Below are 20,812 nucleotides of genomic sequence, written 5' to 3'. Positions count from 1 at the left end.
GAGTGAAAGAATCCAGGCATAAAAGACCACGTGTTATATGGTTGTACTTATATAAAATGTCTAGAATAGGCAAATCCATAGATACAGAATGTAAATGAGTGATTATCAGGGATTGAGGGAAGGGGCTAGGAATGGAGATTGACAGCTGATAGTTTCAGAGTTTCTTTGGGAGATGATGAAAATATCTAAAATTTATTATGATGATTGTTGTACAACTCTGAGTATAATAAAAACCATTGAAGTCTATAGTGTAGATGAATGAATTCTACAGTACATAAAATATTAAATAAAGCCAAAAAATCAAACAAAACAAAAATGAGGGGGCAATGTCTTTAGGAAACACATAGAATATACTATTCCAAACTAAAGTGAAGGTAAATCATTCCTCCTGTATCCTTAATTCATCCTTCCAACTATATAATGTTGAAATGATCCTCTTACAGAGATTTGCTGAAGATACTAGATGAAAGAAAAATCTCATTCAAAATTAATGAGTTCTCTCCAGTCTTCCTTCCTCATATCTGGAGTCATGTGATTCCTATCTGCAGACTCAGTCCTGCACCAGGAACTGAGATCAATCTTGACCTTGACCAGAGGATGTTTATTGAACTCTTCTAGTTCAATATTCCATGAACTTAGTGTCCTTTTCTATCTTTCTGCTAGTCTGGTTCAGATCTAGCATTTGGATATAAGTTTGATTATTGGGTCTATCACTCCTTGAAGCTCCTTTTTCTCTTGTATCTACACCCTTAGTCTAAGACTGACTCTGTTTAGGCTCAGGCTATTCAGGCCTTTCCAGGCATGAGGATCTGGTCCTTGACTGTGTTTCGGTCCTGGTCAGGCTTCTCAGAAGCTAACCCCTATCCAGCTCTCCTGTATGCGTTCGCAATGCTATCTGTTCAGCTGAATGCACCTGCCTATCTGTGGCCATCACACATACCATTTCAGGGTCTGGTTGGACTTCCTCCCACAATTTCTGGACCTGCCTTTTTTCTCCCAGCTTCCTTATTACTGGAACATTGACTTATGAACTTTCATGTCACTTTGGTGACACTAACACTGGTACAACTAATATTTTTATACATGGATATCATTTCAGTTAGAATATAAATTTATGCTTTTTCTTTCAACTTTTCTAGAGATTCAGCAGATGGACATTTATTAATTCAAGATTGAGTGGTTACTATGCAAATGGTATCATCATAGGTACTATATATACAAAGCTAAAAAGAAATGATGATGATAGCCATTTATTTGAATACTGACTAATGCAGTCACTAGACCACTGATATCAGTTATCTCACTTATTTATTCTAATATATGCATTTTAAAGACAATAAAACTGCGACCCAAGGAGTAACATGCATAGGATTCAAATACAAGATGATCCAATTTTTGATACTCAGTTTTTTTTGAAATTGCTGTGTGTATTTGAGGCTTACAGTATAACATTATGGAATATATAGAGAGAGATAGTAAAATGGCTATTATAGTGAAACAAATTAACATCTTCACCATCTCATATGGTTTTCTGACAAGAATAGCTAAAATTTACTTGTTTAATGAAAGTTCCTAATACAATTTTATTTTTAAAGCTTAGAATCCAGTTTATTTTCTTCCACATTTAAGTACATCATATAAACTCTTGCCATATAAATTTATTACCTATAGTTTCGGATCATACAACAGCTCTCTAAACTTGTTCATCTTACTTATCCACTACTTGGTATCCTTTTAGCTATATATCCCCTTTCCTCCCCCTACCACTGTTTTATTCTGCCCCTATATATTTGACCTCTTTAAAATTCCATATACAAATGAGATCATGCAATATTTTTCTTTCTGTCTGACTTATTACACTTAGTATAATGTCCTCCAGGTCTATCCATGCGTGACAAATGTCAAGCTCTCATTATTTTTTAAGGCTCAGTAGTATTCTTTGTTGAAATGAAGCTCTTAATTACCATGTGACACAGTCTAGGGAACCTTAGATTCTAATGAAAACTTAGAACTTTGATTGTAACTAAGCAAAAGTTACTGTGTTATCGCAAAACAATCTTAGAGTAAGATGACATTCAATCTCAAAATGTCTGTCAAAAGAACTATGAGTAGGCTTCCTATTCCCATTTCTTAAGATGATTCATCCAGAATCATCCAGGGCCATGAAGAATACCGTCCCAAGATAGGGACAGAGACTAAAGGTCAGGTCCAAGAATGTTGTTAAGGCAAGGAGGAACATGTGAGCCCTTGATGTCCAAACAGTTCCACAGGAACACAGTCCAGGGCGTTTGGATTCAAATAAAACTGGGGATTTCATAGAGAAGTCACAAGTCAGTCTGAACTACAATGTTTTTTCAGCTACATAGGATCCTGAGTAAGACACATGAGGTACCAAGGTTAATAATGAGCATGGTGGTGAACTAAGAGCCCTGCAATGTGAAGAGCCATCAGAATTCCTTCCCAGACCCATTCTGATCACTGTGAGGCAGGTCACAGGTAAAGGTCAGCAGATCACCTGCTTGGAGTGGGGAAGTGAAAGGAGCAAATATCCTTGGCATACTTGCTGTGTCTGTCTGCTTTCAATGTAATAATAAAGTCTCATTTGCAGACAAAGCTATTTTGAAAACCACTGAATTTGATTCCACTAAATGACCCTTTTGACTTAACCAAAAATTGAAGAGGAAACATCGTGACATAACTAGAAGAATCATTAAGATAAACTATGGCAACCTTTGGAATGTCACAGAATATTTGAAATCAGAATACACCGAACAATCTTAGAATTCATGTGGATCTAGACAGTATGGTTAACAGTCGAGTTCCCAGACAGTCTGGTGCAACTTCCAGCGCAGTGAAGATACCCTGTTGGACATTGGGTCTGGTTGCCACCTTGCAATGTCTACGATAGCCAGCATCTACGTGCAGCTTCAGCAGAGACTGCAAGTGAAAAAGAGCTCACAGATTCCTGACTCACAATTTTGTGAGCATAATAAAGTGGTCATTTTAAGCTGCTGAACTTTGGGGTGACTGATGATGCAGCACTGGCAACCTGAAAATCACAAAAGAGAGAGACAAGTTTCCAGGACGCATGTTTTCTCTCTTTCCATTTAAGTTTCAAGGATTACAGCTGTAGCAGGTAGAGAAACTAGTATGGGAGGAAGCACTGGGTCCCACCAAAGTTTAATTTAGAGTCATCACTCAGTGATCTGTCCCTAAAAGTCCTTTCAGTATTCATGCCATAATCAAGCTTTGTGAGGTCTCCAAAACAGAAGATTAAAAAATTGCTTCCCACACTCAAATTTTCATCTCAACAAGTATTCACTCTGTGACTTCAGTTCTCAAAGATAAATAAATCCCCAAGATAGATAGTAGCATGGAAATTTCCATAGTGATGATGACCATTGAGTCAGGATATACATAGTTGAGCATTTATTGGTTACTGCATAGCCATGCGTGGAAGGGTTAAAGAAACCCTTTATTCTTTCTTCTTGGTCATAAGTCTACTAATTATAAAATGACATGTTTAGAGCAATTGTTTTGAAACTGTGAGTGGTTATTCAGCAAGCTGTAAATCAGGATTCTTAAATTCTATTACCTCTTCCCTTTCACCTATTCTCATGATTAAATTTTTTGCAAATGCTGCAACTTTTCCTTGCCTCAACTTCTCTTCCAAATGAAGACTTCCATAAACTATGCCATCTGCAGAATTCTCTGGAGGAAAGAGAAGAACGATTTCAGCCTTAACCTCCTAACCTATTCAGCACACCCTCAGCCAGCAACCTCATTCTCCCCTTGGCATTCAGAGGACTCTTGTACCCCTTGCCCTCAGAAATGCTATCAACATAATGAAAGTTGAGATTAAAATTAATCATTTGGTGAGCTTCCTCTTGCACCTATTTAAAAACCTTCCTAGGGTGAGAGGAATTTGTAGAACCTTGAAAGTCAGTGTCAGACTTCACAATGGCTATACAATTAGCTCTCCATTTCTGCAGGTTCTGTATCCATGGATGCAACCAACCAAGGACTTGAAAACATTTGGGAAAAAAATTTGCATCTGTGCTGAACTCGTATAGACTTTTTAAAAATCATTATTCCTTAAATGATACAATATATTTATATAGCATTTACATTGTAATTAGGTATTACAAAAATAAATAAATAATCAAGAGATGATTTAAAGTATCTGGGAGGATGTGCATGGGTTATATGTAAAAACTACACCATTTTATATGAGGGATTTGAGAATCTGTGGATTTTGGTGTCTGAGGGGATACTGGAAGTAATCCCCTACAGATATTATAGGATGTATGTGTAACACTGGGAAGCTTGAGAAAAACATATGAGAAGCGGTTTTTAAGGAGAATTGTAATCATACTAATCCTCAACATTTAAGATAAAGAATCTTACATTTTGACTGGCTTTCTGCCTATAATTTCCCAAAACTCTGCTCAGAACTCTTTCTTCCCACTTACTGTATTATATTTCTAGCCAGATTCTTTCCCCCACTAGACTATAAGGCTCTTCTACAAACTGCATGTGTCTTTGCACCCTTTGTCCTAGGACTAGGTCAGGGTATAATAAGAATTTAATAGATTTTTGATGAATTAATACCACTTCAAAAATAGAGATTTAAAAAAATATCTAATGATTTTGGGGAAGTAAACATTTTGGCATCTGTCAGGAGACCCAATTATCTTTACATCCATCCATATTTGGGGTCCCAGCCCTGGATGATGAAATTGGCTTGAACATGTTCTCAAATCTTTCCACAAATAAGGGATGAAATAGTAATAGTCATATCTCAGTTTTCATGTACTTTTGTGTTTATCGTATTGATTTTTATGGCAAATGTTTTAGAAACTACTTGGCAAACTTTTTATTGTCACTTTAAAAATCAAGAAACTGAAATTTAAGAAGGTAATATTTGCCTAGTTAAACATGAAGAAGGGAACAGAGGTGGGACAGAAATAGAGAATAGAGGATTTCTGATTCCTAATCCAGGACTTGTTCCACTGGAGCCCACTGTGAAATTCTGGAAAGAGTAGGAAAAACTGTTCCTGCTAAAAGAAATATTTAATTTTGGATGCTGGTCAAAATTTGTTACCATGGGATTCTGCTGTCTACCTTAGTTGGCCAATAGTCATTTTTCATGTGGGGGCTAGCAGTTCTGGAGCTAAACACATTCTGTGTATTCTTATGAAATGAAGGATGAGAAGTTCCCTGAAAAGGTTTGAAGGCTTAATTCAATTGACATTGGCACAGTAAACTCTAGGATTCATCCAAATCCATTACAAAGGCTTCTCATGCCAAAAGATTTGCAAAACTAGATGTGCAATTGTAACAAGTTTTTTTTTTCTGCCATGTGTTTTAAGGTAAGTGATATAATCTCCTTAGACTAGAACCACAGGGTATATTTATCACCTTCAGCTCACTGTGTGAGTGACACTCAGAGCAAAAATAAAACCTAACTCTTGGCTTACCCTTTCAGTGCACATAGCAAGGCTTCCTGATTCTCCACACTGCACTGTGATGTGTGCAGAGTAGATCTGGTCAGGTGCGATGAGGACTAGAAGATTCTATTATTCCATATTCCTGTTGTCTTTGACCAGGAATTATAGACCTCAAGGGGAAAACATGAAATTACTGGTTCTACGTTCTGAAACCAATCTTTTAGAATTATGTGGACTTGTTAAGCTAAATATTTTGATCATTTCTGGGTTTTGCTACATTTATGCAAATATTGTCTAATTCTAACTCCCTCAGTTAGAATTTCTCATGACTTTCTACAAGACCCAAGATCCTAAGGGAGGATGGAATGCATTGTTTAAAATCTTGTTTTTAGACATTCCAGAAAGAAAAAATACTGAATAATTTTCTATCAGGATGACAATAGCTGACAGTAACAGAAAACCTGGACTCAACTTGTTTAAACAACAAGGATATTAATTACCCTTGTGATGAGAAGTGCAGAGACTAAGGCATGGCCTAGTTGGGGCCTAGATTTTCATTCTTCTATGCCTTAGATTCTCTTATGACTGACTTCCATCAAGGCTCAACATGGTTGTCCCAGGTCTGAATATCACACAACAATAATCAAGATCAGAAAAATGGGGCCAAATATTCTGAAAACTGCTTTCAGGAGAAAAGAAAAATTTCCTGGCAGATAGCCTCTTATAGGTAATTGGCAAGATGTGTCACATCTACGTGCTTAAACCAATACTTAGCCAAAGCATTGGAACCACCTACCACACTTGTCTTATACCAATTAAGACCTACCCCTGGGCCTGGGATAAAAGTTCATTTTCTTCAAGTATAACTACAGAGAACGTTAGATATATGAGGAACAAAAGTTGGTGTGGTAGGAATTGGGTAAATGAATTTATGTTGGAGAGAAAATCAACAGTGTTTGTTACAAGATTTCTTCAGTATATTTAATTTTTTAATCCTTACAAATTCCACTTTTGTCATTTCCTTGTCATCATTATTATTGAGTATTTTCCATGAGCTGTACTAGGACTTAAAGATTTTCTTAGTCAGCTTGTGTGGTATAACAAAATACCACAGACTAGGTAGCTTCTAGACAGCAGGAGTTTATTTCTCACAGTTCTGGAGGTTGGGAAGTCCAAGAGCAAGGCACCAACAAATTCAGTGTTTGGGGAGGCCCCTTTCCTCATTCAGACCTGGTATCTTCCTGCTGTAGTCTTGCATAGTGGAAGGGGTGAGCTAGCTCTGCACAATCTGGTTTATAAGGGTATATATAGAGCCTTCATCTAATTACCTACAAAAGACCCCACCTCCTGTAAGTGGGAGTTAAGATGTCAACATACACATTTTGAAGAGACCCTTAACAAAGCTATTCAGACCATCACATGGATATTAAGATTTACAAAGCCAATAACTGTACTCTAGGAGAAAATATAGTCTTTCTAAGAAAAGGCAATTAAAAGAAAAACTTTTAAAAGAAGAAGAAAAGAAGTTGAGAATATCTCTGTCTTTGAAATGGAAAAAAAAGAAAAAACCTTTGAGATCTGCTGTTCTTCTAATTACCTAAGGTAAATTGTAACAATTGCGTTTTATATATATAATTTATATATAATTTTTTATATATAATTTTTATATGTATAATTTTCATAAACACACCATTTACTCTAAATGCAGATGGATAAAGGGAATAAACTAACAATAAGATTTCACTAGCCCCATATGAGGCCTATGTATTATAGGACTAAAGACAACTGATATTTTAAATTGAAAACAAGTAATTATCTTCAATTCTTGTTCTAAGAAGGTAGTAATTAGAGTGGATCCCCACTTCTGGGTCAAAACTCTCAGATCACAACCTGAAAGAACTCCCCAGCTTGATGTTAAAAGAATAAATAGAACAATATATCTTCAAATCTGTGGGGAAGCCAAGAACGTGATTGGGAATCTTATTCTTATAATTATTGTCTTCAGAGGATGGGAAGTACAGGTAATGTTAATAAGAGATCCCCACTATTGGAAATTATAGCACCCTAGGGTGTCTTTAAGAGAGAAAAAAATGCCTCATTAGTGGTTCAATCCCATATTCCTTTGAAAATGTTCAAGTTTAAAGATGCAAAATGATGGCAAATAACTCCCTACTCAAGTAATTTTAAACTGAAAGAAATAAATTATTTAAAACAGAAATTCCCACTGATGCCAAGATATAGAAACAAACACTTAGAATGCAGAGCAACATGAAAAAGTAAGATAAAAAAAAATTGGATGTCAAACATTTATCTAAGTCAGAAACATAACAAAGCGTTCTCTAGAAGATTTGTTAGTTCTTGAATTATTTTATTCTTGATAACGAACCAAATTTAAAGGAAAGGGCTCAATCTTTGTGCAAGACAATTTAGGTTTTACATTCATGAACTGAGATGATTACAGTCGACAGTATGTACTCAAATAAGGAGTCAAATATAACCTAATCCTTCACCATACGCACAAACTATTATGAGATACTAAAGACTCAGTTTGAAAGGGAGATCATAAACAGAGGGGAAATTTGATTTTAAGAGCCAAAGTGGATATGTGGTTATGAAAGTTAAACTTTGACTCTCACAGGACCTTGGGATAAGACTTTAAAAGTCATCTAGCTCAACTCAAATCCTTTAGTAGAGAAGAAAGTGAGACTTCACAATGACAAGTGGTCTCGTTTAGAAGTAATTCTGGTTCCCTATTTGTTAAGACTTCCTGTGAAGGTCAGTGTAAATCCCAAGTAACAAAAAAGAGGAAGGAAATAAAACAAGAAATAGCTCTGAGGAGTATAATTGTATAACAGCTAAATTTTCTCTGCTTTGGATTAGGAATGCACACAAGGTTATAAACACTCAGTCCTCCTTGCTGATTCTGTATAAAAACATATAGATGGCTCTATCTTTTTTAAAACAAAATTATTTTAGCATCAGAATTAGCCTGTTGAGTCTTAGTGAAAGCACCAATCCTATTTTCACTTTTGTCCTCTTCTAATTTTATATAAAAGGTACATTTTCATTAGGGGAATTAGATAGCTAATTCTCTTGGAAAGATTCAGCTGTCACTGAGTAACACAATCTTTTCTTACCCCCCTCGGCCAGGCTGGCAGGGACTTGACTCCTGCAAAAAGCGGCTCTGGTTTGATGGGAGGTTCAGACTGCTATGACAGCTGACAGGAGAGTAGTAGCAGCTAAGGCGTCAAGCCATCTCTTCCCCAATTTCATTTGCTTTGGGAATGTGCTAACTTGAAAGTCCATAAGAGTCATTTAAGACAATTCTTAGTAGAATGTACAAGTTTCTATTCCTCTACCTGATCAACTTAGGTGGTGGGGATAATTTTTCTAATACTACAGATATCTGGGAGAAATGTCTCAGTGCATATGTCATCTTGATGTTCAAGTAAATAGAAAAGTGAAATTAATCTACAGATGTTTTTAACCCTATGTCTAAGGAATAATGGACCATTTTTTTCTTCTGTAAAGAATCACAAAATCTGATGTAACAAAAAATAAAGATTTCTAGTTCTCATAGGGTTATATTTTCTATGGACTTAAAAAATAAAATCATTCATCAGAATTCATTTTTGATCTTGGATGTGACCATGTGCCTTGGAAGGGCTGGGTAGAATTTGCAGACCAACAAGACGCAAAGCACTGCTGAATTAGGCAAGCACAGGGGGAGTCCTAATCTATATAGCACAGTGATGTAACAGAGCTTGTACTTTCAAGGGTCTTCCAGAAGGGAAAGAAAATTGTATATGTCATATAATGAAATATTACCTCACTAGATAACAATATTTGCCTAAATAAAAAAATAATTTTGTGATTTCAGAGAGGCAGTATGGTTTACTAGAAGGAGCACCACTAGGAGTCAAATGCCTCTGTCCATGTCCAAATCCTGACACTTAGAACTATTTATCTGCCCTGTGTATGATATTTTAACTTCTTCTTTCCTCACCCAGAAGGAGGTTGGACTAGATTATTTCCAAATTCAAACATTCAGTGATTTATGTTATCTTAAAAATATGTGCAATGTTTTCAGAGTGGCTTGCAATGCAGCTAGCAGATCAGATGAGTAAATTATCAAAAAACTTACCCAAGATTTAATTGAATTTAGATTCATCAGAAAAGTTCTACATTATGAAAAATATTTTAATAATGGTTTAGAATAAAACCACCCTTTCTGTGTGCTTCCTCACTAATCAAATATTTATAAATGTGTGCATTTTCATCATTTTTAAACAAGACAAACTGAAATTTCTCTATGAAGCTCCTATTTACACACGGGGTGTTTGCTTTGGGGTTTATCTTGTTGACTTTTGCCAGTCCCCCAAGTGGTTTTAACTGAAGGCAAGGTTATCTTGCCATCCTTGATTTGGGGCAATCAGCCATCACAAAACAGTTCTTGGTAATAAACATTAGAAGGAGAGACCTGCAAACAGCTCCAGAATGATAAATAAAGATATCGGTTTCCAAATAGGAAACAGGAGGAGGTTAATTTAAAATAAGCCACTAGGAGGTTTCTTACGGAGTTATCATCACCTGCCTTTCAAAATAAGAGTAGTCATTACGAGCAAAGGCAATTGTTCATCTGAACATCTTGTTTACTTGTCTGATTGTTCTCCCCAGGTATAATGCTTTTCAACAGGTCAATCAGAGGTTTTAAGCAGCTTTCAAGACTATTTAACAGGATAATTTGGTCAAAGTGCACATGTTATATAAATTGCACTCCCTTTGCTTTCTGCATGATGGATGTATGCATTCAAGAGTTTTAGGCGGTTTCTTCTATTCTGCTTCTCCTATTTTTCTGAAAATACAGGAAAATGACTGAACTTTTTGAATCTTATTTCCCTCATTTATGAATGAGTGAAATGACACCTACTCACTGATTTTATATGAGACCTAAGTGTGATAATCTATATAACAAACCTAGTGTCATGACAAGAGCATCGCAACCTCCAAGTAAATGGTGGTTACCATTGTCCTAAACTTACAAGAGGATTCAGTATCCAAATGTCTTGAATGGACATTAGTGAATGTTGTCCTACGTGTCTATGCTCCTTTTAAAGAATGCATCCTGGTATCTCTTCACATATGAATGCACACATTCCTGAACAGTAGGGAGCAAATATTTCTCTCTATATAAAAACCTTTATTACTTAATTATGTTATACAATAGGAAAAGTATTCCTCTGGGTGAGGAAGGAGTCATCTCCAACCTTGATTCATTACCCTTTGGCAGAATGATTCCACTTGATAGCTCACAGGCCAGAAACTGGGTTGGGATGTGTGTTGACCTTATTGAAGAAAATGGAGATAAAACATGGAATAGTGAGAGTGGGGGTACCCATGGATGAGGTTGAAGCAGGAAAAAATAAAGCAAAAATTAACAAAACAAAACAAACAAACCCAACAGAAGAGAGCAAGTAACCAGGGACTATAGGTCTCTTGGGAACCAGCAGTGAAAGCTGACAATGCCCAGCAAAGGTTAGACCTGTGCTCTGTTCAGATCATGGTGGTTCAGAGACAATAGGGAAGAGTGGAAAGATTCAAAGCATTATTTTATATGGTGAGTTGAGACACTTTTGACCTCTAACCATCCTATCCCCCTCCCCGCCCCCCCCAGGACTGAGGTATTTTCTAGGATTTGGAACTTTTGGTCCTAAAACTTTAGAAATCACTGATGGTAGCACAGAGCACTTACTATAGGCTCATTGATAGTAAAGCAGACAGTGGCTCTGGCACTTGAAGATATAACTTAAATAAAACTCACAACCTAGGAACTATGTGTAACATAATCCTAAACTGACAATTATTTTCAGGATATCAAGACTCAGTGCTACAGAAATTAAAAATTAATTTGTAAAAATATTCTCTATCTACAGCAGGCACTGACTGGGCTGATTTTATTTTTTTAAAAGAAGGTAGCTCATTAGTAAAGAAATAAAATAATAATGAACAGACAAAAAAATTATTAAATAACAAAACTAATTTATGGCTAATATATTCTGGTCAGTTCTTTAAATAGTTTTCAATGCTCTTAATTTATATTATTAACATCTCTTCATTTGAAAACATTTGTAGCCTTTTTAAAAAATATGGTGATTAAAAATTTCTGATTGTTTAAATGAACAAAGTATTGATTTTTTTTTTTTTTTTTTTTTTTTTTTTTTTTGGTGGTACTGGGGATTGAACCCAGGGCCTTATGCTTACAAGGCAAGCACTCTACCAACTGAGCTATATACCCAGCCCTAAAGTATTGATTTATGATTTCAGAAGGTGCATGATATTTGACATGTTCATATATAATCAAAATATACAATATTAATTATAAATTCTTGTACCCTTTTCAAAGACCAATATCAATTTCTGAATATGTATGCTATTAAATTGCTTTTGCACATAGCAATGAGAATGTTAATTAATGATGTATTTTTGTAGTACTGTACGTTTTTATACCAAATTTAAAGTTTTGGGATTCCATTAGGTAATATCATAGATCTTTTTATTAAACAGAAATAAAGGCATCAAATGTACTTGTTTTTCAAGATGTGGAAAGTTACATAGATACTCAAGAAATAAACCCCTGGGTAAGCAGTTTTTCAGGTGAAAGGAAACCTGGTGTTGTCTAACAGCCTATTTACTAACAGTCTGCATTGAGTCCTGAGTAATATCAGAAGAACTTCCAGTCCACACCATAGACCCCACAGAGTGACTCAATAAATATTAGAAGCAAAAATTTAACAACTTTTTTCAATTAACCAGCCCGTGGATCCTTGGTACTCACCTTATCTTTCTAATCTTTATTAATTCCATCACCCGTCAATGAATAGATCAGAAACTTAAATAGCAGAAGGGAGAAAAGGCAGAACTGCGAACTTTATTATTTATAAGCAACTCTTATAAGTACTGAGGGGGATCAGGGCGACTCTAATTGTTAAATCTTGACTGAAAGGGTTTGTATTTGTTTGTTGTTTTTAATAATCCTATCACTGACATTTTTTACTCCTGTTGTACTGTTTAATCAAGAACTGGCTGGAGTAGTATTTTCAAGGTTTAAAAAAAAGCAATGTTCTCTGCTTGCCTTAGTTTTTAGAAGACTTGCAATTATAAACCTTTTGAAATTAAGAAACAGGGCAGTGGGCCCTATTCTGAAGAACATAGCATTGTCACTCTTTCCTGAATGTTCTGAATCACAGGAATGGCTAGTCAAAGGGCTCCCATCTCAATATCTGGAAAATTATGGACAAAAGGAACTAGTAAAATAAAGGGGGTGGGGCTATTTAGTCTTTCCCGATGGTCAAATATTAGAATCCCTAAACAAACTTTCTCTTGGTGTTCTAAGTCAGTGCTTCTCAAACTTTCATGTGCATAGGAATCTCCCGGGGATCATGTTAAAATGCACGTTCTGACTATAAGTCTGGGTTGTGGCCAGGGAGTCTGCATTTCTAATAAGTTACCAGGTCATGATGCTAGTCCTCAGACAAGTCTTTGGGTAGCAGGCTTCTATATCATTTTCATTTTATTGTTCCTCATATTTATAGTGACTGTACATTGCACTTTTCAGCATAACCTCAATTTATTAGCATTTTATTACTTTCAACAAAGCCAATTAGTTAACTAAATTGACTTGATTTGTACACCTTTGGGATGTTGTTTACATAAAAGAGTTCCCCTATCAGAAATGATATATCAAACTAGTTATTATGACTTGGGGTTTAGAAAATACATGGTTTTATCTCAAGTGATGAAGCAAAGGTTTCCTCTCTTTTTGAGACTTCCTGTCTTATTCTAGTACCCCTTTTTGCATTCATGTAAAAACTTGACTAAAACAAAGAACTTTTGTTTTCTACCAGTCCAAATGAGACGACCATGAAGGAAGAGCTGCCGGCTGGGGTTGGGCTGGGAGTTAGAACCAGGAAGAAGGAGAATTTGACTTAGGAAATTTCTTGATGGTCATAGAGATTTCTTTCTTTCTTATCAAAAAATAAATGGAAGAAAATCTCTTTTCTGGTCTCCAGGCTCCAAGCTCTAAATCTTGATCTCATCCATTAATGAGGTTATCCTGCACTTGGGAGAATTGAGTTGTTTTCTTGCTATGCCACTTACCAGCTATTTGACATTGGTCAAACTACTTTATTTCACCTTTTTGAACTTCTGTTTTTGTATTATTTTTTAAAATGGGAGAATGAGGTTAGAGAGGCAATTAAATGTCCTCTAGGCTCTTCTCCAACTTCAAAAAAGAAAGCATACATATATGGGCATCAAATTTGAGTTCTTAACAAATGCCCAAGGGCTTGATATTCTCGTTATGGTATAATCACTATGATTTGATTATAATTTACCAACTAGTTTATCAGAAAATGTTATATGTAATCCAAAACAAGTAAATTCTTAGGTTGAAAACTTCTTTTAGATCTCACTTAAGAACTCTTGACCCAAAAACTCATTTCAAAATGTGAATAAGCTTTTTTAGTGTGCTCTCTAAGGTCTTTTGTAAACTCTAAATCACTGAGATGGGAATATGAAATAAAATTGTCTTTACTGCCATATTAAAAAAAGAGGGCAAAATTTGCATGGGCCTATAAGTCAGTGTGATATCTATTGAATCAATAAATCAATCAGTCAATCAACAAAATTATAGACAAGTTGCGGAAGCCCTGTGACAAAAGATAATAAAAGTCTTTGGAACATAAATTAAAGCAGAAGTACTAGAATCTTCCTTTAACCTTTGAATTTATAATTTTTGTAAGTGACAGTTATCAAAATTTTAGAAAAATTCAAATCCTGTGCAGGAATTGATAACATATTAACCATTGAAAAGGTGAAAATTTAACGTTTATGAAATAACTCCAGAAGGCATTTTTGTGAAAGTTTATTTAAAGTATATATGTTGAAGATGATAAATATTGATCCAAAGCATTTCACTGAACCTCAAAAACACTTAAGTCCCTTAACTTTATATTATTCTTAAATACCACCACTCAGGTGGAAAAACTGCACAATTGTAATACTTTCCCCTTTCAGTTCCCACACCCAACTTTGAAGATATGGAAGGTGACTTCAGTAGTGATAATGTAAAAATAATTGTGTGAGGATCCATCATTGTGGCTTTCACTCAGCACCATGAAATGTGGACCTCTCTTTCATTACAATTCAAACTTATCTTTCCATGAAGTGATTAAAAGTTATTTTAAATATTTGAAATGCAAAAGAAAATCCAAGAAGTGAAACTTGTTTTATTCCATTGCTTTCTTCTAATAATGATATCTAGATGAATAGATGCTGAGTAATATGCAGTAAAGGAATTAAGCAGAATGTATGAGCTTTGGAATTGGTATTTTAATGGGGATATAGCTTTCAATCAATTAGTAGTACTCCCTATATTCTGTATTTGAAAAAGAATTTTCCAAATGAAACCACATGGATTGTGCTCACTGGACTATACCTGGATAATTTATCACTCTGTCTTTGATATCTATTACTCAGTTGCTAGGTAAGAAAGAAAATATTCTATGCTGAAATATATAGATAGCAGGGCATAGTGGTGGATGCATGTAATTCCATAAACTTGGGAGGCTGAGGCAGGAGAATCTTTAAGTTCAAGGTCAGCCTGAACATTAGCAACACACTGTCTCAAAACACACACACACACACACACACACACACACACACACACACACACACACAGCAATAACAACAACAAAAATGAAAAGAAAGGGCATGTTTGTCTTGGGTAAAATCTCTTTTACACTACCTGAAGGGGAAAAAAATGGATTCTACTAACTCTAACTTCAATCTTAAAATGTTTCCAGTCACTTGGTTTTCTATAATCTGTCTGTGCAGCAATCTTTTTCATACAATGTCACACACTTAATCTTAGTAATAAAACAACATTACTAGATAGAAGGAATACATAAAGAGAATTTAATTATTTTTTTACTGTCCATGAATTAATAATAGAAGCATTATTTTTCACATTGCATTTCTAATGAGTAAAGACTGACAACTCTTTCTGAACACAAATCCCAGTAACTCAGAATCACAAGGAGACTCAGAAGAGATTTAAACATCTATACTCGAGAACTGCTCTTTCAAAAAGACAGTTGCTTTTGAAGAAATTCAAGATTGTATATGTGCATAGGCTTAAAATGCTTAAAGGTTACAGCTTTAAAAGAAAGTTGTTTGAGGAGTATATTAAATTCTAACTTTTTTGTTCTGCTATGCATCACAATTCTTTTCTTGCTGTACTGAGCAGTCTATTACCCAGAGTTCTGTGGGTAAATACTCTAGTAACCAAAATTTGTCTAACCCACCTCCTCCTCACCTATTATGTTAAAAATGTTATAGCAAAATATTTAATAATACCCTAAAATGAAAATGAGGCTTAGCAAATTATTCTGAATTATTTTCTGAAATATAAAAATTAAGTAACTCATAGATTATCTGCCACACTTGGAAAATCTCTCAGTTGACCAAACTATTTGAGAAACCAGAACAATCATGCTAACAAAATTTACCCTAAACACAGCTGATAGGTAAAAACAGAGGGGAAAAAAATTCACATAATTTTGTAAAAGATATCAAAATTCAAATGGGAACATATTAATATAAATGTTAGTGAATATCTGAAGCTTTCACAGAGTATTTATTGATTTAGATAATTAAAAATCACTGGATTCCTTAAGTGAAATTAGAATTAAAATTTAAAATCTAGAGATAGATGAAATCTGAAGAATGAGTTCAATCCTCTCATTTTACAGATGAGAAAACCATAACCCTGAGGTTAAAATGACTAATCTGGGACTAATATCGAACTCAGATTTCCTTTTTGATGTATTTTCCATACAGAACATTAATTCAATAAAAAATTAATACAAGTATTGGTTAAAGGTTGATGGAAGCACATGTGGGGTGGGCAGGGATGGAGGCACCTTCTTGGTAGGTGTCAAGCACTGTTCTAGACACTTTTATGTGTTTACTGCATTATGTACTGTGCTTAATTTAGAGATAAATGAACCAAAGCTCAGGGAGGTCAAGATGACCCCAAGGTCTATCTATGCAGTTTCACTGTATTCCACGCAGGCACAGACTGCTCCTATTTCTCTGACCATTGGTTGACTTTTAACCAGATTATTTGCTCACACAACTATTCAACAAATGTATATAGACCTCTCCTTTGTAAGAAACGCCATTCTGGGGGTTGGGTGTGCAGTAGTGAACAAATAGGCTTGACCCTTGCCCTCAGGGAGCCAGTGGGTACAGGAGCCAGCTCCACTGTTTCCTACCAGGATAGTGTCCCTCATTCATCTTTGGGGGTGGGTAGCCCCACTTCAAGCCACTTTTTGGAAAAGTAATTAATTACCAAATCCTCAAGAAAATCACTTAAAAGCTTAATCCCAGCCTTTCATATTGTACTTTTTCTCTGGCAGGTTATTAATGTAAATGGTTTCAGTAGCAATTGGCAAACATACTTTATACAGTGATTTTCCACACTATGGAAACACCAAATTTCAGAGTTATTTCAGCATTAAATATGTTCTTAAAATTTTACATTTTTATGGGATCCATTACTTCAAATACTCTAAAATTTAAGCATAATATGTTTTTTAAATTGAATTGATTTTAGACTGTTCAACAGAGATCAATTAGGAAAATTATAATTGTAAAGCCTTAACCATAGAAATACATCAAATTGCCGGTATAATCCTCGAAACAACAATGCTGAAAATGTTAACCATTCTTTTCCATATGCAGCAATACATTCTGTGATTAAGAGAGCTCTCAAAAGAATGAATAGGCTTGCTTGGATGTATGATTTTTTACAACATTTTATGAATATTCACGGCAAACTCATATACATAACTGGGTTTTGTGTTTGAAAACAGTGCTAATCATTCTATCACCAACCAGGCATGTATGTGTGCAGCTCAGATAAGAATGATGCATGTCAGAGAGGCCTGTCTACACTGCCTAGATGAGATTGGCCCTTGATTTGCAGCCACAGCTGCTAACGGCAAAGCATACTGCTATTTTCAACCACTCCACTTAGATTCACATTCTTCTCCGCTCTAGTGCTTTAAAAAGCACCAGGATGCTTGCCTGTCTCCACTGTGTCCTGGCAGGCCATCATTCTACAGACTGATTTTAATTCGAGCTTAGGCATGTCATCACAAGTTTGTGGGAGAGTCATCTAAAAACTTCAGAAACGTGATGACTGTGTTCTTGAAGCACACATGCAGGATGTCATGCAAAAGACCATAGATCACTTTGAAGATTAACATTAAGTCCTGGAGTGATGATAAATCCCAAGAAGATGTGCACCTCCACATAACAAAGATTCTCCACAGCATTGCAGGGATGAAAAGTACCACCCATCAACACTCTGTCCCATGACATATGGACAAGGAAGCACAATGTTACCTTAATTCACAAATCCCCTGGAAAAAATGTGCTGTGTGTTAAGTTGGCTTGTGTGGAAGAAATTTCCTGACTCTTTAGTGCTTTGACTGCAGCTAAGACAGCTTAAGAATTTTCCTGTAAAATCCCCCCTAATCTATCAAGAAGGGTCAATCCTTCCCTCGTACCTTTGCCAACCCCTAGGCATATTCCTATGATGGCATTAGTTTGCATTCTCCTTACCTACTATACTAAACTCTAATCTCTTTGAAGACAGGCTCTATTTCTTTGAATTCCTAGTACATTTCACAGTGCCAGGCATAAACCTTTCATTGAGTAAACACAGAAGGCTGGTGGACAGACGGATGGATGAATGGAAAAAGAAACTACTTATACTCTTGCTCAGGTTGTTTGTGGTTGACTGGGCCTAGGGCTAGAACCAAGTTATCCACTGTTACCATTGTTGAATCAATCTCGAAAGAAAAATGGAGGAAAGTAATGTTGAGTGATAGTTATGTGATGTCTGTGCCACTCTATGGAAGTACTACTGAAAGGACAACATCCTCCATTTTAATAGAGGTTCCTGAGGATCAACTCCCCTTCTAGTATGGAGACAAAAAAGGAGGTTAATACTTTGTAGAGATCCAGTGTGGTGGGCAGGTAGGTATACTATAAAAAAGAATCTTTTAAATTTGACACATTTATGAATCAACTAGAACCTTGTCAGTTACTAATGAGCTGAGTGGTTTTGAACAAATTGTTTGGTCTCAGTGAACATCTAACTTTTCACTTATAAATTAAAAGTCAAAATATCATACCTTGCCACATTGTTGTAAGAACACTAAATAGCCTATGTAGAGCACGTGGTACAGAGCAACATTCAAAAATACTTTTATTTACAGTCATCATGCTTATGCATCATATTATTTTTAGTAATATAATGCTATTTTATTTCATTAAATTTTATGTTAATATTACTAGACAGTATTTTGGTTAATTTGCATACCTATAGAAAATGAAATCTGTTTCTGTTTAAGTGAAGTAAGTATTCAGTACCTACCATTGAACAAAATGTTGTATGAAAATGGAAAATGTCAAATAAAATGCAGTGACCACAAAATAAAGGTTTATACCTGGAAGACTGAGCCACACAGCCTCCAGATAAGAAAGAAAGATAGGTAGGAGAAATAGGCATTTAATGGATATATGCTGGTGTGCACTGAATGTCTATGTTCTTCCAAAATTCTTATGTTGGAATCCTAACTCTTAGTGTGATGATTCTAGCAGATGGAGCATTTGAGACACAGTTAAGTTATGAGAATGGCCCATAATGGAATCAGTGCCATTGTGCGAAAAAGAACCCAGAAAATTCTCTCACTTTCTGACATGGGAGAATACAAAGAAAAGTTGGCTGTCTGCAACATGGAGAGTCCTAATCAGAACATGACTGTCATGGTTTGAATATGTGGTATGTCCTGCAAGAGTTCATGTGTTTGAAAGTTTATAGCAGTATTAAGAGGTGGTGGAACCTTTAAGAGATGGGGTCTAGTGACAGATAAGTAGATCCCTGGGCATGCTGTCCTCAGAACCAATTTGCGTAGTACCTGTGACACCCTAGTTAGTTCCTGTGGAAGTAGATTATTAAAAAAGAGCAAGACTGGCCCATTTCAGACCTCTGGCTTCCTCAGATCTTCCATTCTTAATCCTCTGCTTCACTATGTAAGCTCTTCTGTAAATGTGCTACTGCCATTTTGATACCATCTTTCATGAGACCCTCAACATAGCCAAGCAGAATCCTGTGCCATATTTTTCAACCTTTATAATTATGAACTAAATAGACCTCTTTTCTTTACAAATTATTCAGCCCCAGGTATTTTGGTACATCAGTGGAAAAGAAACTAATGTACTAGCCATGCTCATATTTATTCTTAGACTTGCAGCCTTCAACACTTAGAAAAATAAATTTTTGTTTTTTAATAGCCACCCAATCTGTATTTTGTTATAGCACCCCAAATTGACTAAGACACCTGTATACAAACATACTTAAGAAGAAGTTCATGGTTGCTGTAGGTTTAAAGTATAATACTAAGGTGGTTCACTGATTTTAATCAACAATTATAGAAGGTCAAAGGGATCTCAACTCTCTAAGTTGGTTACTACCTCATGAGTCCTAGCACTAGGTTCTTAAGATGTTATTCCTTTCTTCAGAACAAGTACAGTTGGTTATGAAAGCAAACAAGTGACCTAAGAGAAGTATGCCTCATTCATCTCTCTGGATGTCGCTCAGCAATTCACAGGTCATTACAGCTATCAGGGTCCCATGTCTCAAACTCAAATATTTGACTCTGACTGTCTCCTGTCTTCCTGCCTGTGCTTCAGATGACTCACACTAGAAAATGACAGATACAACAGAGAACGCTGACAGTCCATGTTCCAGAATGCCCCTTCCTTCCTGAAGTGGCCTATTTTCCACAATCAACTTATCATCCCCAAGTTCCAAACAGATGTCATAATTTTTCCAGAACTCTAATCTCAGTCAAATACTAGGAGATTTTATGACTTAAATTATTTAAAGTAAGTACTGGATGACAGACCCACAGGATTTGGACTTGTAGGATTTAGACAGTTTCTTTCATCTGCATGAGTGTTTCCCAACGAAGACATATGCACTTGGATCTTCCCTTACCTGACCTTTCCCTGGCCTATAATAGAGGACAGGGACCAATAGCCTTGCTTCCCCTTTTCAGACCTACATTAAGATGAGTTTAAAAACAAGTTAACTTGTTGGATGCCAAAGAGAAACAATTACAGGAGAATAATATCTAAAGAAGATAAGATTTTGGCTCTTCAGGAAATTATCTTTGAAAAGGGATCATGTAAAACTCAACTTTTAATTAATTAAGTCATTCTTAAGT

This window comes from Sciurus vulgaris (assembly GCF_902686455.1).
Source record: "Sciurus vulgaris genome assembly, chromosome: 10".
In the NCBI taxonomy this organism is placed as follows: domain Eukaryota; kingdom Metazoa; phylum Chordata; class Mammalia; order Rodentia; family Sciuridae; genus Sciurus; species Sciurus vulgaris.
This window is presented reverse-complemented; position numbering follows the sequence as displayed.